This window comes from Herpailurus yagouaroundi, unplaced genomic scaffold, assembly GCF_014898765.1.
Source record: "Herpailurus yagouaroundi ecotype Mexico unplaced genomic scaffold, PumYag 139, whole genome shotgun sequence".
NCBI lineage: Eukaryota > Metazoa > Chordata > Mammalia > Carnivora > Felidae > Herpailurus > Herpailurus yagouaroundi.
The window spans coordinates 30,261,903-30,289,338 of NW_024412394.1; the positions used below are offsets into that span (position 1 = coordinate 30,261,903).

Sequence of the window (27,436 nt, forward strand, 5' to 3'; positions counted from 1 at the left end):
CGAAAGGTTATATACCTTCCTCCCACAGCCCTCCAGGGAAGGGATTGCTTTCTCCCACTGCAGACTGCACCTCTTAACAAGTTACCAGCCCAGGACTGACTCCTCTCCTTCCCAGGAGCACAAACTAGGCAGCCGACCCCAGTCTGGAGGAAGCCCTGCTGTTAGAGACTGGATCTTTGTCCATCCCCATTGGTCCATGGTTTTTCTCTTGTCCTGATAAAGTCCTATGCTTGCCCAGCCTCTCTTTCTCTTCCTCTTGTCTCTCCGCAGAAGATGATCCCTCCCCTCCATGCCTACATGGCCCATTTTATCTATCCCAGTTTGCAATCACGCACCTATGGCCTGTAGGTTGTCCCTGTGGGTCCCTAGAGATGTCTTTGTCACTCTGTTGCCTGGACTCTTGGAATTCAAAGTCCTTTAGCCTCAACACTGCTGTGTTTGAGGGACAAGGGAACTTCGGGTCTTCTCCAGCATGTTGGATTTCTGATATTTACAATTTTTATATCCTCTTATTGTGATGATCCTTTTTTCCTTAAATAATACCATTTTTTCTCTACAATTTTTCTTTTAATATCTATCATTTCTGATAGAAGTGTTGCTACCCCAGCTTTTTTCACTTCTATTTGCATGGGATATCTTTTCCCATACCTTCTGTATGTTAGTTCTGAAGTGAGTCTCCAGTAGGCAACATATAGATCTTTTTTTTAATCCAGTCACCAGTGTCTTTTTTACTAGACCACTTAGTCCATTTACATTTAAGTAATTATTGATAAGTATGTACTTATTTTCTTAATTGTTTTCTGGATATTTTTATATTTGTCCTCTGTTCCTCTATTATCTTGATCTTTCCTTGTGATTAAAGACTTGTGTAATGTTACATTGAATTCTTTTATTTTTTGTATATACTTTTTTAAATATAATTTATTGTCAAATTGGCTAACATACAATGTATACAGTGTGCTCTTGGTTTTGGGCATAGTTTCCCATGGTTCATCATTTACATACAACACCCAGTGCTCATCCCAACAAGTGCCCAACTCAATGCCCATCACCCATTTTCCCCTCTCCCCTGCCCCCCCCCATCAACCCTCAGTTTGTTCTCTGTGTTTAAGACTCTCTTATGGTTTGCCTCCCTCCCTCCCTCTGTTTGTAATTACTTTTTTCCCCTTCTCTTCCCCCATGGTCTTCCGTTGTTTCTCAAGTTCCACATATGAGTGAAACTACATGATATCTATATTTCTCTGACTGACTTATTTCACTCAGCATAATACCCTCCAGATCCATCCCCGTTGCTGCAAATGGCATGGTTTCATTCTTTTTCATTGCCAAGTAGTATTCCATTGTATATATAAACCACATCTTAATCCATTCATCAGTTGATGGACATTTAGGCTCCTTCCATAATTCGGCTTTTGTTGAAAATGCTTCTATAAGCATTGGGGCACATGTGCCCCTATGAGTCAGCACTCCTGTATCCTTTGGACAAATTCCTAGTAATGCTGTTGCTGGGTCATAGGGTAGATCTATTTTTCATTTTGTGAGGAACCTCCACAGTTTTCCAGAGTGGCTGCACCAGTTTGCATTCCCACCAGCAGTGCAAGACGGTTCCCATTTCTTCGTTTCTGGTTACCTTGATTTCATCAATAATATCCTATGTTCATCATAGTGTATATTAAGTTTATGATCATTTATGTTGAAAATATTCTAAAAGCACTACATTTGTATTCCTCTCATGTCATATTTTACATATTTTTATTTTGCATATTCTTTGATAATTTTTGTAGACATAATTAATTTTACTACTTTTTTCTGTTAAACCTCATACTGGCTTTGTAAGGCTTTATAAGTGCCTGAGCTACTACCTTTACTGTATATTTGCTTTTACCAGTGAAATTTTTTCTTTTAATAATATTCTTTTTATTATGGCCTTTACTTTTCCACTTGAAGTCCCCTTAACATTTCTTATAAGGCCTGTTTAGTGGTGATGAACTCTTAGCTTTAGTTTGGGAAACTTTTTATCTCTTCAATTCTAAATGATAACTTGCCATGCAGAATGTTCTTATTGTAAGGTTTTTTGTTTTCCTTTTAGCATTTAGAATATATCATGTCAGTCCCCTCTATTCTGCAAAGTTTCTGTTGAAATATCAGCTGATAATGGGAACTTGGGTGGCTCAATCAGTTAAGCAGCTGACTTTGGCTCAGGTCATGATCTCGCAGTTTGTGGGTTTGAGCCCCGCGTTGGGCTCTATACTGACAGCTCAGAGCTGAGAGTCTGCCTCAGATTCTGTGTCCCCTCTCTCTGCCACTCCCTGTTCACACTCTTTCTCTCTCAAAAATAAACATTTAAAAAAAAAAAAAGAAGTATCAACTGATAGCTTTATGGGATTTCCTTGTATGTAACCATTTGCTTTTCTCCTGCTGCTTTTAATACTCTCCTTTTATCTTTTTTTTTTTTTAATTTTCAATGTTTTTTTTATTTTTGAGAGAGAGAGAGAGAGAGAGATAACAAGTGGGGATCACCAAAGAGAGAGGGAAACACAGAATCTGAAGCAGGTTCCAGGCTCTGAGCTGTCAGCACAGAGACAGATGCAGGGCTTAATTCACAAGCTGGAAGATAATGACCTGAGCCAAAGTCAGACACTCAACTGAGCCACCCAGGCAGCTCAACCCTTTATCTTCAATTTTTGTCATTTTAATCATGTGTCTTGCTGTGGCCCACCTTGGATTTATCTTGTTTGGGACTCTCTGTTCATTTCAAACCTATGTCTGTTTCCTTCTCCATGTTAGGAAAGTTTTCAGCTATTATTTCTTTAAATGTGTTTTCCTCCCCTTTTTCTTCTCCTTCTGGGACCCCTATAATGTAAATGTTATTACCATTAATGTTGTTGCAGAGATCCCTTAACCTAACCTTTTTTTTTTCTTTTTTGCCATTCAGCTTGGTTGCTTTCCACTACCTTTACAGATTGCTGATACATTCTTCTTTTTCCTCTAATCTGCTTTTGATTCTCTCTAGTGTATTTTTATTTCATTTATTTTATTCTTCATCTGTGACTGGGTGTTTTTTATATTTTCTATTTCTTTGTTGAATTTCTCAGATCATCCACTCTTCTGTCAAGTCCTGTAAGTATCTTTATGACCATTACTTTGAACTCTTTATCAGGTAGATGGTTTGTCTCAATTTAAGTTAGCTTCTTCTGGGGGTTTAATTGTTGTTGTTGTTTTAATGTATTCTTCTACCTCTTCTTTTTGTTTAAGTCTTTGTATTTGTTTTATATATTAGATAGGTCAGCTACGTCTCATTGTGTCAAAAGTAGTGGCCTTATGAAGTAGGTATTCTGTGGTGCTCAGTAGTGCACCTCCATCCCCCACTATATGTTACCAGAACTAGGTGTTCCAGTGGTGTCCTCTTTATGGGCTGCATGTGCTCTCCTTTTGTGGATGGGCCAAAACTGTTGTAGTTGCATCAATAGGCAGAGCCTTCCCTCAGCCTGGCTGTCTGCAATGACTATCCATGACTTTTGTTGATGTACTGGCTGAGACGTCCAGTTGCAGACACTGCAAGCATGCTGGTGAGTGGGGTTATCTCCCCACTCTTTGGGGTAAAATTCACTCTGAAGAATGAGTGGTCCTGACTAAGGGTGTCTGCCATGTGTGGAAGAGTGGGAGCTGCTTTGGAAGGGAATCTACTTAGTAGAATGGATTGGGTGGGGCCAGTCTACAAAAGAATGCCAGTGTAGGGCAACATGCTAGCAAAGTAGACCGAGGATGTCAGACCTGGCTTCTGCTAGTTTCTGGCCAGCCAGGGCAAGAAAAATGGCTCTTTCCAGCACTTCTATTCCCAGAGAAATCTCCTGTAGATCCTAGCCTACAATTAGTCAACAAATCTTCATATGCAATTCTGATGCTTTTCAAACTATAGCTTCTGTGCTAAGTCTCAGATTGAGGAATATAGCATGTTGGCCTTTAAAAGGAGATTTCATTCCCTCTGTGTCCCTGAAGTTAAGTGTCAAAGATTTTCAAAGCCAGTTGTTATGGGGGCTCATCTGTCTGGTATATGTTCTTAGGGTTAGTGATGGCTTGGGACACAGTTTGATCCCCTTCTTTTCCATTCCTGTGATATCCCTCCCGGCTGTCGTCACTGCCCAAGATTTTGGTGCCTGAGTGCATTTCTGACCCCCCTACCCTTCTTGATGTTGGTTTCTCTTTACATCTTTACCTGTGAAAGGTTTGTTCTCTTAGTCTTCAGGTTGTTTTCAGAGTGAGTTGCAATACATTGTAGTTGTTACCTCTGTATCTTTGAGAAGAGGTAAGCTCAGGATCCTCTTACTCTGCCAGTTTTTTGTCTCTCCCTAGCCTTTTGTGTGTGTGAGTTTGTGTATATTGAAACTTGTGACTGATTCTTCTTTACTCAACCTAAAAATTTAAATGTTAATATCATTCAGAAACACCTTCACAGAAGCATCCAGAATAATATTTGACTGAATATCTGGTCCTGCCATCGCCCAACTGAATTTACACATAAAATTAACCATTAAAATATGTTTACATAATGTGCTATAAATATTGAAAATATGAGACAATGGTTTCTATTTGTGCACAAGAATGTAATGGCAGGTTGTGGATATGACTGTAAGCTAAGATGACTTTCTAACTCTGGGCCTACCTCCTCTCCCGTCAGTCCTTTCTGTGGACAAAACCACCACCTTTAATTCTGCAGGTATTTTGTTTTGTCGACATCTATATGATGCACTAACTCTTCAGTTACCTGTATGTCTGTGGATATGCTGCCCAAATTTTCTGGCCTGAATGGCTTCATTTGTAGGGAGATCATTCCATAAACCCCAAATTCTGTGCTCTTTATAATCTCTAAAGGAAGATGCAGATGTCACCTTTTATTATTATGAGAGCTATAATGGATAGAATATAAAAACCACACTAAAAAGATAATGAATTTTTACTCTACCTTTACTAATTTATTGCTCATGAGAATAATACTTGGCCAAGTTACTTAATATCTCTATTTCCCATGTACAAAGAGTAGAAGAAAAGAACCTACTTTACAGTGTTAGCATAGAGATTAATTAATGTATATAACAGTTCTAGCACAGGACCTGACATTTAGTAAAAGGATTGATTATGTAAATATATTTTAATAGGAGACTCTAGTAAGACTGTCTTTTTAACTATAGGTTCCTATCTCCAGAACTTTCTCATTTTAATACACACACACACACACACACACACACACGTATGAAAATATAGACCCCATAATAATATAAATTGTTTCCTAATGAAACCAAATGAGGAAAAAAAAACCAATATTTTTATTTCATTTTCTTTTTAGATGCATGTGAGCTCTCACATAATGTTCCCATTCAATACCACCAATTGTTTTCAAACTTAGAAGATGATGACTAAAGTTTCAGGTTATAATAATATCTCAGCTCTCACGGAATAGTACAGGCTTTGCACATATTTCAAATGTCTTGGTTTCTTGAGCAAACAGATACTAAATCTGTCACTAGACTCAAAATCAAGTCGTCAGCTGTTGGCCCCACTCCAGTATATAATGGAACAAATTCCAGACCTCTCCCAGAGTAATTCTTATTTGCAGTCCAGAGACATAAGGCTGCTGTAGTTAGATGTTAATAAAAGATCTCAATGCAGTAGAGCAAAGTACAGTAGGAGCAAATCTTTTATAAGCCAAATGGGCCAGTGATCTGTCGTCTGGCAGCAGCTATAAGGAGAAAAGGAGAGAATAGAATTATAAAGCGTAGTTATACTTACATATTACAGAAAATATTTTCATATTTTCAGAGGATTTTAGGCAAACTGTAGTTAGATACAATTATAAAGTATACAATATATAAAAATGAAAAAACTGAATTCAAGAATACGGTGAAAACTCTGTTCTCTCAATCCAGTTAAGCCAATTTTTCTCTTCTGTAATGCACTTACAACTTCCATCATTTATTATTTCCATTAAAAGAGGAGTCTGATCTCATTAGGTCAACATATAATTTAGAATTTAAGTCTTCTAAATTGAATCCTTATATTACATGTTTACTTAAGCCAGGTGTATGTTGATGTGAGCAATAGCATGTAGAAGATAATAGTCATCATTACTTGAACTAATTCCCCCAGGGTAATTGTACTGGTGACCACATGGTTGAGGTAATGTTTATGGTTGGCAGTGGCCAGTTAAATTAACTAAATACAATTATTTTCTAACTTGAACAATTTCACTCAGGATTAAAGTTAATTTTTTTCTATATTAAACTGTTGTATCAGGAAAATACAGATAAAATATCAACCTTCATTAAATTAAAAAAGCTGCTAAGAAGACAGCCCAAATCTATGTTCATTATCTTAGAAAATGTTTACATATTTTATTTTCATAGTTGTATAGATATGCATAGTCCCAATTTTCTATCTACAAAATCTGACTTTTGTTTAAATTAATATATATACATATGTATATATATGTATGTATGTGTGTGTATACACACACACACACACACACACATATATATATTTCTTGGAGTCCTAATGGGCACAAGGTTGTATCACTGTCATTCTCCATAGTGCTTGAATATTTATGGGTGGCTCAAATTGTTATTACCCATTCAAAAAGTGCAGATCATTGTTGAAATGATTGATATCTAGGGGGTCTATACCAGGATATTAAACCTATTATCAATGAAAAAATAAGCAGTTAATTATGGAAAGCATGAACAATATGAAGGAATTTGGTATTAAAAAATAATACTTCATAAATGGAAAACACAAACATTAATGTAAAAAAAGAAATATAATCAGAATGGAATTTCTCTTTAAGATCTAGAGCTCAATATACGTTGGTTAACATTAACATATAAACAATAAAGAAATGTAGAGATAAAAATATTTTCTACAGAAATGATATCATGAACTATGGCAGACTAGGGCATTCAAGGAACCAGTCTCTCCACTGAAACAATTAAAAGTGACAAAGACTGACATTTAATTTTTTGGAATTCTATAATATAATCCAAAACTTTCATCAACCAAAGGATTGCTTAATGAAGTAAAGGACAGCTGATTTTTGAAAGAGATTGTTGTCACATTTTGCTCATCTGCCTACCATCTCCCATAGCCCAGCATGGTCATACATGTTAGCCAGTGTTTCTGATGCAGCTTGCTGGTTCCAGAGGGCTAATATGGACCTTGTTGTTAAATACTATCATTGTTCATTTTGATATGCTTGTAGTTCCCTCAGGAACTAGCACAGAGACTGGCGTTTTTTGCCTCCTCCTCCCGCCCATTCCAGATTGGAGTGACTTTCCGGGGAGCCACATATGTTGTAGCATTTAAAGATACATACTATGCATGCCCACATGGAACAGGAGACAGCAAAGAGTAAATGTGGAAGAAAACCTTAAAGATAACTGAACATATATTTAACATGCATGGTTTTATTTACGTAAAAAGTTCTTATGAGGTAGGGACTATCTTACATCAAAATCACCTCCATTTGAAGGATGAGGAAATCAAGGTAAAGAGATTAAACAAATTGCCTGGAGAACTGGAATTTGACCTCATTCGCTTTGACCCCAAAACATGTGTTCGTATAAATATTGACATAAACAGTGCACTTCAATGGTTGTTGAGAAAACATTTGTAGGCCAAGAAATAAATGCCAAGCAGGTTGATTCAGAAAAAAACCCAAATTTCGAAAAAGGGATCTCAAAGTATTGTACAATGATCAAAAACAAAAGCCTCACAAGAGAAGCAAAATTTCACCAATATTCAAATAAGAAATTAAGGAAATAATATCTTAATAGCACTTATTTTCTAACATTTTCTATTTATAATTTATAAATTTATAATTTATAAATTTATAAAGTGTTGTTTTATTGAATATAAACACCAGGAGGGCATAGACTATTCTGTTTTGTTCCCTGATATTTCCAATTGTAAAGAATGCTGATGCCTGGCATATGGTAGACATTACAGTGTAGTCTGGATTGAGTTTAAAATATTGTCTTTGTGCCTGTATAAGGGCTAATATGAAATGTAAAATTATAACCAGGGAAAAAGTGTTTCATATAACAAATGTTAGCACAAGTAAGAAATTTCAAGCAAAATATGAAGTCATCTCTGATTAGAAAGGGCACTCTTAGTTTTTGCCTTGTATTATAAGCTTGAGAAATTGTGAAAATTATTTTGAATAAAGTGACCAAGTTTAAAGGTTGAGTTTACTCCGCAATATTCAGTTTTTATATGAATCTGAACATCTGGTGTTATATAAATATATACAATATAGATCATATATAGAATATTTATCAGATAAGACTCTGTTAAATAAAATTATTACCAAAATTAAAGATAGGTCAACTTAGCAAATTTTATAAGATAAATATTAAAGAAAGTTACTAAACATCTGTGATTATAGATGATAATAGAATAACTATTCTGAACAATTACACGCAAGCATATAGGCTAACATAGAAAAAATGGATACACTCCTAGAAACATACAGTCTTCCAAGACTCAATCAAAAAGAAAGAAAATCTGAACAGACCAATTATTAGAAAGGAGATTGTATCAGTAATCAAAAACTTTCTAATAAACAAAAATGCAAGACCAGATGACTTCATTGGTGAAAATACCAAACATTCAAAGAATATCAATTCTATTCAAACTTTTCCAAAAAAATAGGTGACAACACCTTCAAACTCACTTTGCAAGGCCAGCCTTACTCTAATAGTTAAGACAACAATACCCAAAAGAAATTATAGGCCAATATCCTTGAGGAACATAAATGCAAAAATATTCACAAAATATTAACAAACTGAATTCAATACATTAAAAGTCTCACACATCGTGAAGTAGGATTTATTCCAGTGTTGTAAGGATGGTTCAACAACCATCTATCAATGTGTGTCACCACAGTAATAAAATGAAGAATAAAAATCTTATGATCATCTCAATAGATGCAGAAAAAGCACAGACAAAATTTAACATCCATTTATAATATTTTAAAAAATCCTCCAAAGTGGGTATAAAATGTATCTCAAAATAAAAAGGCCATATATGATAAACTCACAGCTAATATCACACTCAACAGTACAAAGCTGAAAGCTTTTCCTCTACAATTAAGAACAGGACAGGTACCTATTCTCATCACTTTTATTCAACATTGTCTTGGAAGTCCCAACCAGAAAATTAGGCAAGAAAAAGAAAGAAAAGTCATAAAAAAATCAAACTGAAGACATAAAACGTTCACTATTTGCATATGATGTATTATATATAAAAAGCTAATTCTAACAACTTTTTTGGTAGCATCTTTAAACAAATTTAGTAAACTTTCAGGATACAAGATTAATATACAAAAATCTGTTGCATTTCTATATACCAGTAATCATAGAAACTAAGAAAATAATTCCATTTATAATTTCATCAAAATAAAATAATAAACTTAAGGAAGTGAAAAACCTGTTCACTGAAAACTAAGATATTAACAAAAGAAATTTAAAAAAATCAAAAAATACCCCATGTTCATAGACTGGAAGTAATGTTGTTAAAATGTCCATACAACACAAAGTAACCTACCACTTCAGTGCAATCACTGTCCAAACTCCAAAGGCATTCATCAAAGAAAAAGACAACAATCTTAAATTTGCATGGAACCATAACAGACCCCAAATAGTCAAACAATCTTGAGAAGGAAGAAAAGCTAGAGGCATCACGCTCTCTGATTTCAAAATATATTACAAAGTTACATTAATTGAAACAGTATGGGATTGGCCTAAAAACAGATAAAGAGATTAATGGAACAGAATAGAGAACCCAGGAATAAATCCATGCATATATGGTCAATTGATTTCTGACAAAGGAACAAAGAATATACAATGGAGAAAAGACAGTCTCTCTTTAATTTTTTTTAATTTTAAGTTTTAATTTTAAAGAACATGAGCAGGGGAGAGGGGCAGAGGGGGAGAGAGAGAAACAAGGAGAATCTTAAAGAGTTTCTATGCTCAGTGCAGAGCCTGATGTGGGGTTCAATCCCACAACCCTAGGATCCTGACTTGAGCCAAAATCCAGACTCAGATGCTCAACTGACTGAGCCACCCAGGCACCCCTTTCTTAAATTAACTTTTTAAAAATTTTTATTTTAGAGACTTCACCAGCAGGGGTGAGAAGCAGAGGAGAGAGAATGAGAATAAGACAGTCTCTTTAATAAATAATGTTGGGAAAACCAGAGAGTCATATTCAAAAGAGTGACACTGGACCACTATCTTACACCACACAAAAAAATTAACTGAAAATTAATTTAAAACCTGAACATAAGACCTGAAACCCTAAAACTGCTAGAAAAAAAAAAAAAAAAACAGGTGATAATCTCCTTGACATTGGTCTTGGCAATTATTTTTAGATTTGATACCAAAATCAAAGGCAACAAAAGTAAAAATAAATAAGTGGGATTATATCCCACAAAAACTTCTTTACAGCAAAGTAAACCATCCTCAAAATGAAAAGGCAACATGCTGAATAGCAGAAAACATGCAAATCACATATCAGGTAAGGGCTTAATATCCAAAATGTATAAGGAATTTCTACAATAACATAACAAAATAAAAGAACAAAATAATCTGATTAAAATATGGACAGAAGATCTGAATAGACATTTTCCAAAGAAAACAGATAGCCAACAAATAAAGAATATTCAAATGTCTAGTCATCATGGAAATGCAAACCAAAACCACAATGAGATATTACCCACACCTGTTTATGGCTATTATCAAAGATACAAGAAATAACAAGTGTTTGTAAGGATATGGAGAAAAGGACCTCTGGTGACCTATTTGTGGGAATATAGATAGTTCTAGCCACTATGGAAAACAGTATGGAGTTCCTCAGAGGATTGAAAATAGAACCACCATATGATTCATCAATTCTACTTATGGATTTTTATACAAATAAATAAATACTAAAGCAAAAGATACTGCACACCCATATTCATTGCACCATTGTTTACAGTAGCCAAGGCATGGAAACAACATAAGTGTCTATTGATGGAGGAATGATAAAGAAATTTTGTGTGTGTGTGTGTGTGCAATATTATTCAACCATGAAAAAGAAGGTAATCTTGTCATTTGTCATAAAATAGATGAACCTTGAGGGCATTATGCTAAGTGAAATAAAGAAATAGCATATGATCTCACTTATATGTAGAATCTTAAAACTGAGCTTCTAGATACAGAAAACAGATTATTGATTCTCAGAGGTGGTAAGCAAGGGGGGACAAAATGTGTGAAAGGGGTTAAAAGTTACAAAATTCCAGTTACAAAATGAATAAGTCATGGGGATGTGACATGCAACATGGTGACTATAGATAATAATATTGTACTACATATTTGAAAATCATAAAAGTTGCTAAGAGAGTAAATCTTAAAAGTTCTCACCACAGAAAAAAATGTATGATAACAAATGTTAACTGGAGTTATTGTGGTTATTTTACAGTATATACAGCTAAAAATAATGTATGTTAATTCACCTCAATTTAACAAAAAGTCCCCTAACACAGTTGTCATATATATATATATATATATATATACACACACACACATACACACACACACATATATATATATATATACATACATACATACACATATATGTAGATATGTGTGTATGTAAGTATATATTTGCTTTGGGTGTATTATACACATACATATACACATACGCCAGGCACCCCTGAAGTATATTTTTCTTGATGGAGTAATACAAATAGAATTTCAAATGGAGAGAACAATGGAATTGATGCTAAGCAGATGTGATAATGTATGGTATATTCAATAAAAGTTTTATTATCCAAATTAGCAATATTTAATTCATCCTTTCACCCAATATTTATAGACACCCAAGGAGGTGTGACAGGTCATACTGTAGTGACACAATTAAGACAATACTTCTCCATTTATATCTACTAGTGACTGCTATATATTCCTATGAGAAGAAATGAATTTATTTTCCTAATGTTGATAACCTGTTTTTATTATATATGAAAATACAATTAATAGCTTTATATATTCAAACATTCCACTCTGGAAAAATAATAGTCTGCATAGGCATTCATTTAATTATTCCATTAAAGTGAAAGCATTAAGCATTTAGATACACAGTATGGTCTAAATACAAGATATCTACAAAAAGAAAAAATATGACTCTTCCTCTCAGAATAAGTTGTTAGTCTCTATGTTGAAGTATTTTTCCAACTGTAAAAACTAATGAACATTCATATTCTACATCATTTTGTTCCTTCTAATTCATCAGGAGCAAAATGGTGGCATTACACAATTTTGCTTTTAACCATACTCTCAAAAGGACCTTTCAAATATAATTGAAAATGTATTCAAAACCTGAAGGCTTAATTTTTGTAAAAAAAAAAAAATGGATATACTTAGAGATTTTAACTGAATTAATTTGGTAATAGGAATGAGGTCCATGGCTCTGATATTTAGTAGTTGTGTGAATTTAGGCAAGTTATTAAGCCTCTCTAAGCTCAATTTACCCATTTTAAACAAGGGAAATAATCCCTAACTCTCAGGACTGTGGTAAGATTCAGTACGGTGATCATGTACAATCCTCAGACTGAAGCATAACTGCTGGTCTCCACAAATGCCAACTATTATTATTAGTATTTTCTTAGTGTGTTTTTAGCGGAAGATATCTTTCAAATAGTAGTAAGACCTCAATTATTGAAATGGTAATTATATTTCATACTACAAAACATACTTGCTTTCAAAAATTGACTCTCCAAAACATCATTAAAAGCAAAACAATTACTCCATGTACCCACAACCAAGTAAACATGGAGGTTTAAGGAAAATTAAAAAAAAATTAAGGGGCAGTTGTCACCAAGATGGTGAAGTAAGAGACCCATCCTTGGTGTCCCTGGGTGGCTCCATGGGTTAAGTGTCCAACTCTTGATTTCAGGTCATGACCTTAAGGTTCATGAGCTCAAGCCCCGTGGCAGGCTCTATGCTGAAAGAATGGAGCCTGCTGGAAATTCTTTTTCCCTCTCTGGCCCTCCCCTGCTCATTCTCTCTCTCTCAAAACAAATAAATATTAAAAAAAGAGAGACCCGTCCTTCATTTCCCCACAAACATCAATCGTTCCCACGAACATCAATAGTTAGCAATCCATAAACCAAAACAGCTCTGGGAGACATGAGAAATCTACTTTAAAATCTTCAACACAGTGGAACAAAAGCCCTAAGAATAACTGCATAAAAAAGTAAGAACTCCTTTATTTTGCCTGAATCATCTCACCCTGAGGCCAGCATAGCTGAGTATGAAGACAGGATTCTTAGGTTTCAAAGAGTGTCTCTCACCTAGAAAGGGAGAATGGGGTTTCCTCAGCCTTTTAGGGTACCACATTTCATGTAAATCTCAGTAAAGCTGAGATTCAGAGATACAGGAACAAGGAAAAAGAAGGTGGGGATACCAGTATCAGCCATGCAGTGGGAGTGACTGTAATTCTCAATGACCTGTTATGCAAAGAACCCCAAAGCCATCAACACTAAAGGCACCAATGGTTACCATAACTGGTCCAACACCCCTATACAGAGTTCATGGGGTTTTACCCCACAGGTATTCACATTCCAGACATTAGCCACCTGCATCCCTCCTCCTGCCAGTGATCTACACTTAAAGCCAGCCAAGGCCTCTGTAGCTGTATGAGAGCAAGACTGTATGAGAGCTGTATGAGAGCAAGCTATTCCCCCACAGCTTCCCCCATCACTGTGCTTGGAGCTAGCCTTTCCAGCTGTGCACTTGCATGCCCCTAACCTCATTCATCATTAGCTACTACTGCCGTGTGCAGGCTGCTGACAGCCAAATCCCCACAGCCGCTTGTGAGCCTGGATTTGGCCCTTTCCCTAGCTTGCACCTCTGGGTTTGTATACAACTAGCACTCCCAACCATGCACCTGCCCAACTGTAGCCCAAACCCCAACAGTAGCTTTCAGTGCTGTGTGCTCAGGGCCAGATCATGGAGTCACAATAGTAGATGCCAACAGCCAGAGCACCCACAGCTGCTTGTAGGCCAGGCCCTGGTCCTGACTCCTGTCCTAGGCCTTTTCCACTGAGCTTACCTGCAGCTAGTCCCTCCAGCTGTGCATATCCCTGGTCCTTTTACTAGTCTCCACTGGTGTGCATGCACCCATGGGGAGACCTTGTAGCAATAACAGAACATGCCATTAGCCAGCATCCCTGCAGCTGCTTGTGGTTCTGGCTCTGGTCCATTCACCTGTCAGTGACCTGTACTGCTGGGCTTTCAATTAGCCCCTCTTAGCTGTCCAGGTACACCCCACTGGCCTTATTCCTATCAGTGGCTTCCAAACTGCTATGTGCACCTAGGATGAGACCCTGCAGCCACAAGAATGCATACAACATCCTGGGCCCCTGCATCTGACAGTGCATTTTTAGTTGGCTCTGACCCTTGCTTCTTGCTTCAGCCCACACCACTGTGTGTGCATCTGCAACTGGCCCCTGCCACTATACAGATACCTTCCAGTGGCCTGTGCAGTTGAGTGTTGTATACACCACCCACTCTAACACTACGACTGCCTGCTGTGCTCTCTAGCCATTAGACCTAGAAGTGCCACCCGGGATCCCAACAACTCTAGCAGCCACCGAAGATCCCCTACAGTGCTCACCAAAGACCATGAGGTTGTTGATTTTGTAGACTTCAATGGTCTGAACTAATGATATATCAAGCTCCTCTGGACCTGGAGCCACCACACACCCCTGTACTTGGCATTCTGTACCACTAGGCCTGCTTTCAAAACATGCTCCAGTGTTTCCCTACTATATATGAAGGTATTTCCTTACCAAACTCAGTCCACACTGTCTGGAAGAGGGGACTCCTTCATATGTGCATAAATCTATGCAAGGCTGTATGGATCACAAAGAATCAGAAAAACATGATACCATCAAATCAATGCACACTTCCAGTAAATAAACCCAATTAAATGGAGATACAGGAATTATCTGATGAAGAATTCAAATTGTTCTAAAGATACTCAGAAAGTTACAAGAGAACATAGATAAATTAATGAAATGAGGAAAACAATACAAAAATTTTTTAATAAAGAGGAAAAAAACCCACAAACTGGACCTGAAGAATACAGTGACTGAATTGAAGAATTCAACAGAAAACTTCAACATCATACTGGACCAAGTAGAAATATCTATCAATGGGTTCAAACACAAATCATTTGAAATTATCCAGCAGTAGAGCAAAAGAAAATGAATGAAAGGAAAATAAGGAAGTCTATAGGACTTACACCATTAAAAGAAGCAATCTATAAAAGGAAGCAATCTGTATATTTTTAGAGTCCTAGAAAGAGAAGAAAGGGAGAAAGTAGCAAAAAACCTATTTAAGTAAATAACAGATGAGAACTTATCAAACTCCTGGAGAGATTTGGATATCCAAGTTCATGAAGCTAATAACTCCATGATTTCAATCCAAAATGCTCTCCATAAACATCATAATAAAAATCAAAGACATTGGGGAGCCTGGGTGGCTCAGTCAGTTAAGCATCTGACTCTGTTTCAGCTCAGGTCAGTATCTCATGGTTTCGTGAGTTTGAGCCCAGCATCAGGCTCTGTGCTGACAGTGCAGAGCCTGCTTGGGATTCTCTCTCTACCTCCCTCCCTCTCTCTGCCCCTCCCCTGCTCACACTTTCTCTGTCTCTCTCAAAATAAACTTAATTTTTTTTGAAAAACAAGAGTTTTAAAAACATCAAGAAAAAAACCACTCTCTCACTTAAAGAAACCCCTAGAAAGCTATCAGCAGTTTTCTCAGCACTGACTTTGCCAGCCAACTGAGAATGGGTTGATATATTCAAGTGCTGAAAGAATACTGTCAACCAAGAATATTTTACCCAGTAAAGATGTCCTTCAGATGAAGGCAGATAGACTTTCAAAACTACCATTGAAGGAGTTCAGCAATACATCTACCTCACAAGAAGTGCTGAAAGAAGTCCTTCAAGCTGAAACAAAAGGGCACTAAATAGTAACATGAAAACACATGAAAATATACAACCCATAAGTAAAAATAACTGTGTAGTCAGATATAGAATACTCTAATATCATAATGTGGTGTGTTAACCTCTTAAATATAGCTACAATTATTCATCAATCGATACACAGTATAAAATATGTAAATTGTGATATCAAAACCATTTTTGTATGCAAAGTTAAGTAGATATGAGCTTAATGTTGACTGTTCTATCAAGAAGCTTTAGGTTAACCACAAAACAAAAACCCTTAGTAAATACAAACATGATAAAAAAAAAAAGAACAAAACACAGCTACAGAAAAGCATCAATTTACAAAGAAAGATTGTAACAAATGAACTACAAAATAGCCAAAAAATAATTACAAGATGGAATTAGTAAGTCCTTACCTGTTGATAATTACCTTAAATGGTTTAATTCTCTAATCAAAAGACAAAAAGTGTCTGGATTAAACAAACAAACAAACAAAAAAAAAAAAACAAGAACCACTTTATGCTGTCTAAAAGAGACTCATTTCATCTTCAATGACACACACAGGCTCCAAGTAAAGAAATGGAAAAGTATACTCCATACAAATTGATATCAAAAGAGCAGGGGATACTATATTAATATTAGAAAAGATAGACTGTAATCTAAAATTTGTAATGAGACACAAGGTCATTATATAATGACAAGTCAGTTCATCAAAAAGATACAACAACTGTATATGCACCCTACATTGGAACACCTAAATATATTGAGCAAATATTAACAGGTCTGAAGGGAGTAATGGAAAACAGGATGCATCAGTAGGGGACTTCAGTATCCCACTTTCAACAATGGATAGATTGGACAGAAATAAAACATTAGACTTGAACTATAATTTAGGTCAAATGGGCTTAACAGAAATGTACAACACATGCCATCCAACAGCAGAATACATGATCCTTTGTGAACATGAAACATTCTCTAGGTTTGATCATATGTTAGGCCACAAAATAAGTGTTCTCAAATATCAAAGATTGAATCCTATAGCAGATATCTTTTTTTCTCTGATCACCATAATACAAAAGTAAATATCAATAGCAGGGGAAGGCTGGGAAATTCACAAATACATGAAATTAAGCAACACATTCCTGAACAACCAAAGAATCAAGGATATCAAAAGATAAAGTTTTTAAAAATCTAGAAAGAGGAATGCCTAGGTGCCTCAGTTAGTTAAGTGTCCAACTCTTGATTTCAGCTCAGGTCATGATCTCGCCATTTGTGAGATAGAGCCCCATGTCAGCTACTGACAGCACAGAGGTGATTCTCTCCTGCCCCCTCTCTCTCAAAATAAACATTTGAAAAAATCTAAAAAAAAAAAAAAAAAGATGGACAACGTACCAAAATGCAGCAAGCAGTGCTGAGAGGGAAGTCTATAAAGGCCTCCACTAAGAAAGAAACATCTCAAATAACAACCAAATTTTACAACCCAAGGAATTAGAAAAACAAGACCAGGCTAAGCCCAAAGTTAGCAGAAGAGTTGAACAGACATTTCTCTAAAGAAGACAGACATACAGATGGCCAACAAGTACATTAAAAAATACTCAACATTGCTAATCACTTTATTACTGTTAGTATAGCCATTATCAAAAAGATAAGAGATAATAATTGCTGATGTGGAGAAAAAGGAATCCTTGTGCACTCCTAGTAGGAATGTAAATTGATACAGCCACTATGGAATACAGTATAGAGATTCCTAAAAATTTTTTTTAAAAATAAAAAAAAAACCTAAAAATAGAACTACCATGATAAAACAATCCTACTTTTAGGTATAAATCCAAAGAAGATAAAATGATTTCTTGAAGCCATCTGTGTATTCCCATATACATTGCCACATTATTCACCATAGCCAAGACGTGGAAATTAAAATAAAATAAATTAATTAAAATAAATTAAGCCACTAAAATAAAATATAAAATCATGAAAAATCTGGTTTAGTTGATTTGGTTCAAACAATTTTAAAGACTTTAAAAAAGTAATTAGAGCTTGAATTCCCCCACTAAAACATATCATGTAATTTTAAAATAAGAGATGCAAGAACTATCAGCACTAGTATTTAATAATATTACTTACATTCTCATCATATTCTACTATAACATTATGTATGCTTTTATATTAAGAGAGGAAAACTAAAATTTATCATTGTTGGTGGTCTACTCTAAACAATTCTTTTACAGTTCTTGCAACAGAGGTTAAAAAATCAATGTGACATGAAGAACTTAAACATTTGTCTCCTACTGGGCTGTGAAAGAAAGACCTTTGCTATATGTTTATATTTATTTTTATCTCACCCTTTTGAAACTTCTGCTTTTATTTGTTTTATATTGTGAAACTTTTTAAAACAGAGTATATTGATGTAATTCATAAATATGCATACATTTAGAAAGATGAATACTGAAAAAAAATTAACTGATAGGAATGCATGCTTTAAAATTTAGAACTCTGGACTAAATAATTGTACATTTATTTCTAGAAAAAAAATTTTTTTAAGTGGATGGTTATGTTTTGTTCCCTCTTTATCTCAGTTTTATTGCCGTTTTTCTCTAGCTCCCAGCTAAGGTTTATATTCTACACCACAGAGGACTGAGAAAATCTCTTTAGTGGAGAGACCGAGCATTACTTTATTGAGCTATGGTCTACAGTTCAAACGGACTCGTCAAACTTTCGACGTCCCAATCTATAGTTTTAGTATACTTTTTGTTTAGAGACTTCATCCATTTTAGATTAGAAACTAACCTGCATATCTATGTTTTGGTTCAATAACTTACTCTTTGTAGGAAGCAAAGCTGTTTTCAACAAGAGGAGATTCTGCAGAATCAACGCCTTCATCTTTGTTTCTCCAATTTATGAAGAGATATTCAGCAGGTATGTTTAGGGAGAAGGAGGTACAGTGGCATGGAGGCACTCCTATTTCCTCCTAAAATTTTTAAACAAAGAAGATCCACTTTTATTTAATATTAGGAACTCCATATAAGATTTTGTTTTTAAAAATGATGTCATCCTAGAAAATGATATAACACTTGCCCTAGTTTTATAAAATAGAGCTTTGCCTCAATAGGCAACTCTAACTTGACTCTATATTTATTATTTTTTTCTATTTCATATAAGTAATAAATTTTCTAAATTTATATATTATTCTTCATTTAACATTAAAATACTTTATTATACATTCTAAAAAGTGTATTCCCTGAGTTCAAAAATTGTTAATATGTACAAATCTAGCCCACATTTTGGATAGTTTATGTGGAACAAATCTAGCCAAATGTTTTACTTGTCTATAGTAAACCTATTTTCTTATATCCATGGCTGATAACCACAGAAGTAATAAATGCACATAATACATTTCTTCATACAAAAAAAATTAGTATATAATGCTAAATGTTTTTTGAGTGTCATAAATTTATTTTCAAAGTTCTTTAGAAAATGTTTTTTTTTTTTCTTGAACATGATAGGTTTAAATTCAAGGCCAAACATATAGGGTAAATTCTAGAGACAAAAGACATACTTTTCAGTTTTTTTATATCATGAAAATTTTAAAATATATCTAATTATCACAGAAATTATCCACCTTCAGAAACGATGTTTTCAATATTTATATGTATTTTCTCTGCCTCTTCTTGCTGCTACTGAACATTGGCCACCTCTTCTAAGAGGGAAAACTACATAGCCTTGTGGGACACCTCTTGTTATCCCCATTTTATACATTAGCAAACTCAGGAAACAAGAATGAGAAGAAGTTCACTAAGAATGTAACAACCAGAAACTATAATAACTGATATGATGCAAAGCCAGACTGTCCAATTCAATGATAAAAATTTTCTATTATAGCAAAATGACTCCTATATTGCTAGTTCAATAAAATGTTTGTATTCGTAAATATCTAGTAAATATTTTCCTACATTATACCTACAACTAAATAGTATTTTCAGACAGAAAATAATATTCAGTAAAAATATTACAATGTTTGAAAATATTAGTGGGAAAAAAAAGAAAATATTAGTGGGTGATATGTGTAATTCTGAAGTCTGAGTCACCAGAAAAGATGATAATATTTTATACAGTAAAGGTGTCAGCTTTCTGAAAAATTACACTGGACAATACCAAGCTTATGGATATATTCTACATTTCTCTATTCATTGTCTTTAAAAAATTAATTCTATGAAATATATCATACCTACAAAGAATATACAAAATAAAGATATAATTAAAAGAATATCAAGTAAAAAAGACCCAGGCATCTATCATAGAGATTAAGAAATCAAACAATATCTATGAGATATAAATCTATAGATTTTTAGATATCTATAAATATCTATATTTATGTTCCATCCTATGAAAATTCTATTTCTCTCCACATAGTTGATTGTTATTCTAAAGATTCTTATTTCTTTGAATTTCTTTTAGGTTTGCCAACTATGTATGTACTCCTAAATAATGGTTTTTATTTATGTATAACTTGGCACTTCTATAAACTGAATATTACTGTATATTTTTTCTAATTCCTTTATTAATTCAACATGACTTTTCTGAGATTAAGACCTGTTCATGTATTGCTGTACTTCACATTGTATTCTATTATGCCTTTATTTAATGTTCCCCTCCTAGTAGACATTTACATTGCTTTCATTATATTTGTGATTTAAAACAATGCATTATTTATGTTTCTTAATATATATTTTTCAGAAGTACACCAGGAGATATCTTTAGGTGTACTTTTGAAAAATGTATATCTTTATAAATATATATCGATTATATATCTTTACGTGATATTCTAGAATTTCTAGGTGGTTGGTATGTACATCTCTAAATTTGTCAGTTTTTTAAAGGAATTGTGTCAGTTTATCCTCACATTAGTAGCAGTTGAGCATTCATGTTGTTCCAATATTCATTTAAATTTGGTAATATCAGACTTTTAAACTTTTGTTACTCTTGCAGGTTTATATATTATCTTATTATGACTTTAATTTGAATTTTCCTGACTATTAAAGATATTCAACAGCTTTTCATATATTCACGGGTCATTAATGTTTTATCTACTGTGAAATACCTACTTATATATGTTTTTTTCTTATTTTCCATTTGCTTCTTTATCCAATTCTTAATGATTGATTTATAAAGAAATTCTTATAATATTTTAGATAATAAGCTCTTACCAGACATAAGAGTTGAAAATATCTTCTCACAATCATCTTATGGTATCCTTCAACAGAAATTCTTATTTCTTACGAACATGTTACTTGCTTTAGTTTTTTTTTTTTCTTGAATTAAAGACTGTCCAGCTTATATGTTTGGTATAATAGTGTGTGATATAAATCTTCATATCCCTCCAAGTGCTCCAGCTTTGTCTAAAAGTTTTTTCACCTCTCTCTGAAGTTACAAATTAATAAATGTATAAAGTAGATGCCATAGTAATATATTCCTGAGTCATTCCTAATAAATAAATTTCTTACCCTCTTCTCACTAACCTCCTTCTCATAAACTACTGTCACCATTCTCCTTTTCTTCCTTGCTAATATCTTCATGGAATAGTTTATTCTCAGTTCCCTACCGGTCACCATGCTTTTTTTTTTTTTTTTTAAGCTTATTTATTTTGGTGGGGAGAGGTCAGAGAAGGAGAGAGAGAGAATCCTAGGCAGACTCTGCACCACCAGCACAGACCCTGATGTGGGGCTTGAACTCATGAACCATGAAATCATGACTTGAGCAGAAACCAGCAGTTGCATGCTCAATTGAGCCACCCAGGTGCTCCACCATGCTTTCTTTAAAATCTGAAAGTTTGCTTCAGCTCTCAGTACTTTACTAGGTTTGTAAAACTCACTGATCAACTACTAGAATTTAACAAATATATTAGCCTTTTCTTGGAACCCCAACTTTTTCAGGCACTATTAAGACCTTCCTCCATGGAGGAATCACAGCTTAAGGTGTCCATTATGGGGAGTCTTTCTTCATTGTTCCTGTTTTATCTCTATGTCTTTAAAACTGTCCTGTACCTATATCTATGGTCCTTTTTCCTCTATTCAAATCTTAGATGTAGTTATTTTGCAGGGATCAGTCTTTGTCCTTTTTTTCTCTCATTGAACATTGCAATTTCTTTGGAAATTTTCTTTACTTATTTGATTTCATCTGTCAACTGTTGTGGTTAGAGCATATGGAGAAGCTCTTGGCACATACCAAGCCATAAAAAAAGTACTTAATAAATAAATGAATATTGAATATATCTATCTCCAGCCCAGACTACCCTCTTTCACTAAAAGCAAACATTTCTATCTTCCCAGTTGAATTTCCAAAAAGATACTACACAAAACTATCAAACTAGTTAGTCAACAAACTGGATGTCATAACCCCCTACCTCCTTTTCTCATATCTTAGCTGCTGTAACGACAATTATTATATTTGGTCACATGAAATCAGAACTTAGAAATCAGTACTAGAATACACTGTACTCATGACAGCTATATATTAGGCTATTTTATATTAAAATAAATTTATTTAATTATCCAAAGAGCCCATTATTTAATTTCCTGAACTTCAAGAAAGCTGAAAAAGTAGCCAGCTTGAAAAGTTTTTAACATTCTTTATCAAGGATTAAACACTGGCCTATATGACTCTAGCATATAAATAATTACCATGAAATATTTACATGAATTTACAATTTAACCATTATATTATTTTAATACAATATACTTTATTGCACATATTTTTTACTAAAAGACCAAAACAGGATATAAATATTTTCAACTTTGAGGAGTTGCAACACTCACTCTATATTTTAATAACAGAAAAACATTTTCAAAGTAACCATCTTAAGAGTTTTGTTACAATTTCTCAGTTATTGTAGATGTATTTTTCTAATAGTCTGGAATCAAGCAAAGAGTACTAGAGATAAGCACTTAGTAAATATGTTTATTGAATTGTCTCCTACAAGAAGCGTTCATTCACATTTTCTTTTTTCTTTATCTACTAAGAAATAATATATACACAAGCAATTATCATTAATATATAAAATTACCCCACACATTTAATTAAGATATTCTTTTCCAACAAAAATATTTTTGCAGAAACGAATTTCCTAACAATTATTTTTTGCAGAACTTGTTATTCATCAGCATGTGCAACAATTTATTTTAGAAGCATACTAGTTAGAATTTTTTTATTTGGCCTAGAGACCTTCTCAAACATCTTTTATGTGATTAATTCCTATTAATGCAATAGGTCGTTGGATTATCTCTCAGATCAAATATGTTCCTAAATGAAAATTGTTATAAGGTTTTTATTCATCATTTCCACATCATATGATTAACATCCTAAATTTATTCTTATCTCTAGTCTGAACCTTCTTTGATTTCTCAGCTTTGAGTGTACTGTATAGCACATAATATGTTCCCAATAAAATTGTAATAATTTAAACTGAAACCACTAAATCTGGCTTTTCTCTTTTCTATGTTTCTAACCTTTCTGGCACATTTACAAAATGAAAGACACAAACATACAATCATCTCTTAGATTCTGAAAAAGAATTGACAAAATTGAACACCTTTAATAATAAAAACTCTCAACAAAGTGACTAATATACCTAATAAAGGTCATATATGAAAAACCCACAGCTAATATAATAAAAGTGAAAAACTGAACACTTTTCAATATGTACACATTGCGACTTTTATTCAACATACTAGAAGTTTTGGCCAAAGCCATAAGACAAAATAAATTAGGAAAGAAAGAAAGCAAGCAAGCAAGAAGGGAGAGGAGCTCAGATAGCAGAGTAGTAGGACGACCCTAGGCTTGTCTCATCCCTTTGACACAGCTAGATAAATGTCAAATCATTTGAATACCCAAGAAATCAACCTGAGGACTGACAGAACAAACTGCACAACTAGAGGGAGACAGGAGGCCACATCATGGGAAGTAGGAGGTGTGGAGACGTGGTTTGCAGGAGGAACTGATTGTAGGTGCTTTGGAGGGGAGCGAGCTCTGGACATGGAGCACAGAGGGAATCACATAGGGAAAACACTTCCCCAATGCCACTGACTGGGAAAATGAGAGGGGCTGATTTCTGTGAGTTTTTATAACCAACAGAGCTGAAAAACTGGAGTTTTATAGGTCCATGACATGGCCTTTATAGAGCCCTGAGGGCACTGGAGTGCTCCTGTAGAGAAGGTAGGCAGGTAACCTGAGGGCAGAAGGTGCCACCTGAGGAGCAGCTGAGAAGCGATGGGAGAGAGCTTTTGGAGCACATCTAAAAGAGGTAGCATTGCCTTTCTGGGGACAAAGGAGCTTGCAGGCACCATTTTCCTCCCCAGCCCTTCAGCATAGGTGAAAAGACACCTGGGCACTGGCTCTTTGGTGCACTTTGCTCTAACACCCACACTCCTGCACTGTGGAGTGACTTCCCTTCTGGGTCAAAAACTGCATCAATCCCAGTACAGCAAAACCTTTACCCAGAAGACCAGCGGGTCCTTGCCATACTAGGTCCCTAAAGTTTGGAGTTTTAAAACACAGCTGGCCTGGTTAGGTCAGAGCCTAAAGTCCACTGTGCTCCTCCAGCAGGAAAGCAACCTGGACACAGACAGTGTGAAAATCAACAATCTGAAAAAAAAACAAAAAACAAAAAACTAGAGTGTTCAAGGGAAATTGTTTGCTCTTCTGGGAAGTCTTCTCTGACAGTAGCAAGAAGGAAATCCCCTCTCCAGGGACAAAGGAGCTGTCTAGCACCATTTCCCTCCCCTGCCCTCAGCAGAAACTAACTTTAGTAAACATCACAGCACCAAGACTGGCTGCCTAATCTGCTTTCACAAAGCCCTGCCCCTGTGCTCTCAACTGGAACTGCTTTTCGTAAGCAAGTGTGGTGGAGAGCAAGTGCAGTGGTCCCCTCCCCCAGAAGACCAGCACAAACTCCTGCACATACCATGTCTACTACCACAGAGATCTGCAAAGCTTCTGATTCAGTGGAAAAAGCATCAGACTCTTATCAAGCAGACCAGAGCACACCTAGTTAAAACTCACCACACTCTGGCCAAGGTCTCAACACTCCCCACTGCAGGCAAAGAGAAATTCTGCAGAGGACTGACCTGAGGGATAGAGCATCATTAACACAGCAGCAGAGTCCATGCAGCACACACCGGAGACACTTCCCGAAGTGCCCAGCCTTGGACATTATATGTCCTTTTTTTCATAAAGCCATTACTCTTAGGAGCAGGAAATGTAACAAGCTTCTCTAACACACAGAAGAGACCTACAAGGAATGCCAAGATGGAGGAATTCATCCCAAAAGAAAAAGACAAGAAAGGGTCATGGCCAGGGATCTAATCAAAACAAATATAAGTATTATGCCTGATCTAGAATTTAAAGCAACAATCATAAGGATACTAGCTGGGCTTGAGAAAAGCATAGATGACATCAGAGATACTCTTACTACAGGCAGTAAAAGACTTGAAATCAATCAGACCAAAATAAAAGGGCAATAACTAAGATTCAAAACTGATTGATTGGAGTGACCACAAGAATGGAAGAATCAGAAGAACAAATATGGAATATAGAAGATAGAATTATGGAAAGAAATGAAGCTGGTCAAAAGAGGGGAAGAAAAATCTTGGATCGTGAAAGTAGACTTAGGGAACTCAGTGACTCCATAAAACATAATAACATTTGTATCATAGGAGTCCCAAAAGAGACCAAAAAGGGGGTGGAAGGTTTATTTGAGAACACTCTAGCTGAAATATTCCCTAATCTGGGGAAGGAAATAGCCTTCCAAATCCAAGAGACAGAGAGAACTCCCGTTAAAATCAGCAAAAACAGGCCAACACCAAGACACGCTGTATTTAAATTTGCAAAATAGAGTTAAAGAAAAAGTCTTAAAAGCAGCAAGACAAAAGAAGTCCCTAACTTACCAGGAAAGACAAATAAGGTTAGCAGAAAGTCTCTCCAGAAAGGAGTGGCATGATATAATCAATGTACAGAATGGGAAAAATCTGCAGCCAAGAATACTCTATCCAACAAGGCTGTCATTCAGAACAGAAGGAGAGAAAAACAGTTTCTCAAACAAAAACTAAAGAAGTTTGTGACCACTAAACCCACCCTGCAAGAAATATTAAAGGTGACTCTTTGGGAAAGAAAGACCAGAAGTGACAACAATTGGAAAAGAACACAGAAAAAATGACAAGTAATAAAATGGCACTAAATTCATGACTATCAGTAATTATTCTGAATGTAAATGGACTAAATGCTCTAATCAAAAGATATAGGGTGTCAGGATGGATTAAATAAAAACACTCATCTGTATGCTGCCTACGAGAGGCTCATTTTAGACCTAAAGACACCTGCAGACTGAAAGTGAGGAAACTGAGAAACATTTACCATGCAAATGGACATCAAAAGAAAGTCCAGGTAGCAATACTTATATCAGACAAGCTAGATTTTAACCAAAAACTGTCACAAAAGATGAAGAAGGGTACTATGTCATAATAAAGAATTCTATCCAACAAGATCTAACAACTATAAATATTATGCCACCGAATTGGGAGCATCCAAATATATAAAATAATAACAAACATATAGAACTCATTTATTATGATAAAATTAATAGTAGGGGACCTTAACACCCCACTTTTGGCAATGGACAGATCATCTAAGCATAAAATCAACAAGGAAACAGTGGCTTTGAGCAACACACTGGACCAGATAGACTTAACAGGTATATTCAAGCATTTCATCCTAAGGCATCAGAATACACATTCTATTCAAGTGCACGTGGGACATTCTCCAGAACAGATCACATACTAGGTTGCAAATCAGGCCTCAACAAGTATAAAATGGTTGAGATAATACCATGAATATCTTTCTGACCACAATGTTATAAGACTTTAAGTCAATAACAAGAAAAAAATTAGATCACAAATACATGGAGGTTAAAGAACATCCTATTAAAGAATGAATGAGTCAACCAAGATATTAAAGAAGAAATCAAAATATACATGGAAACAAATGAAAACAAAAAATACAATGGTCCAAAACCTTTAGAAAGCTTCAAATGTGGTCATAAGAGGCAAGTATATAACACTACAGGCCTATATCAAGAAACAAAAAAAATCTCAAATACGTTGCATATTTGGGATAGAAAAAGAATAAAAAATGAAACCTAAACCCAGCAGAAGAAGGAGAATAATAAAGGTGAGAGAGCAAGGGTGCCTGGGTAGCTCAGTCAGTTAAGCATCTGACTCTTGATTTCGGCTCAGGTCATAATCTTGTGATCTTGAGATTGAGCCCCACATTGGGCTCTGCATTGAGCATGGAGCTTGCTTGGAATTCTCTCTCCCTCTGCCTCTTTCCTTCACTCGCTCTTGCACAT

The 27,436-nt window shown here is 35.1% G+C and overlaps 1 long non-coding RNA gene across 1 annotated transcript in view; it reads right to left on the reverse strand.

Moving 5' to 3' along the window:
- Positions 1-5,301: 5,301 nt before the first annotated feature.
- LOC121029635 (uncharacterized) overlaps positions 5,302-27,436 on the reverse strand; it is a 122,319-nt gene continuing 100,184 nt past the window's right edge. The window contains exon 4 of the long non-coding RNA XR_005789815.1: positions 5,302-5,737. This is a non-coding gene — a long non-coding RNA (uncharacterized LOC121029635). The remainder of the gene's footprint in view (positions 5,738-27,436) is intronic.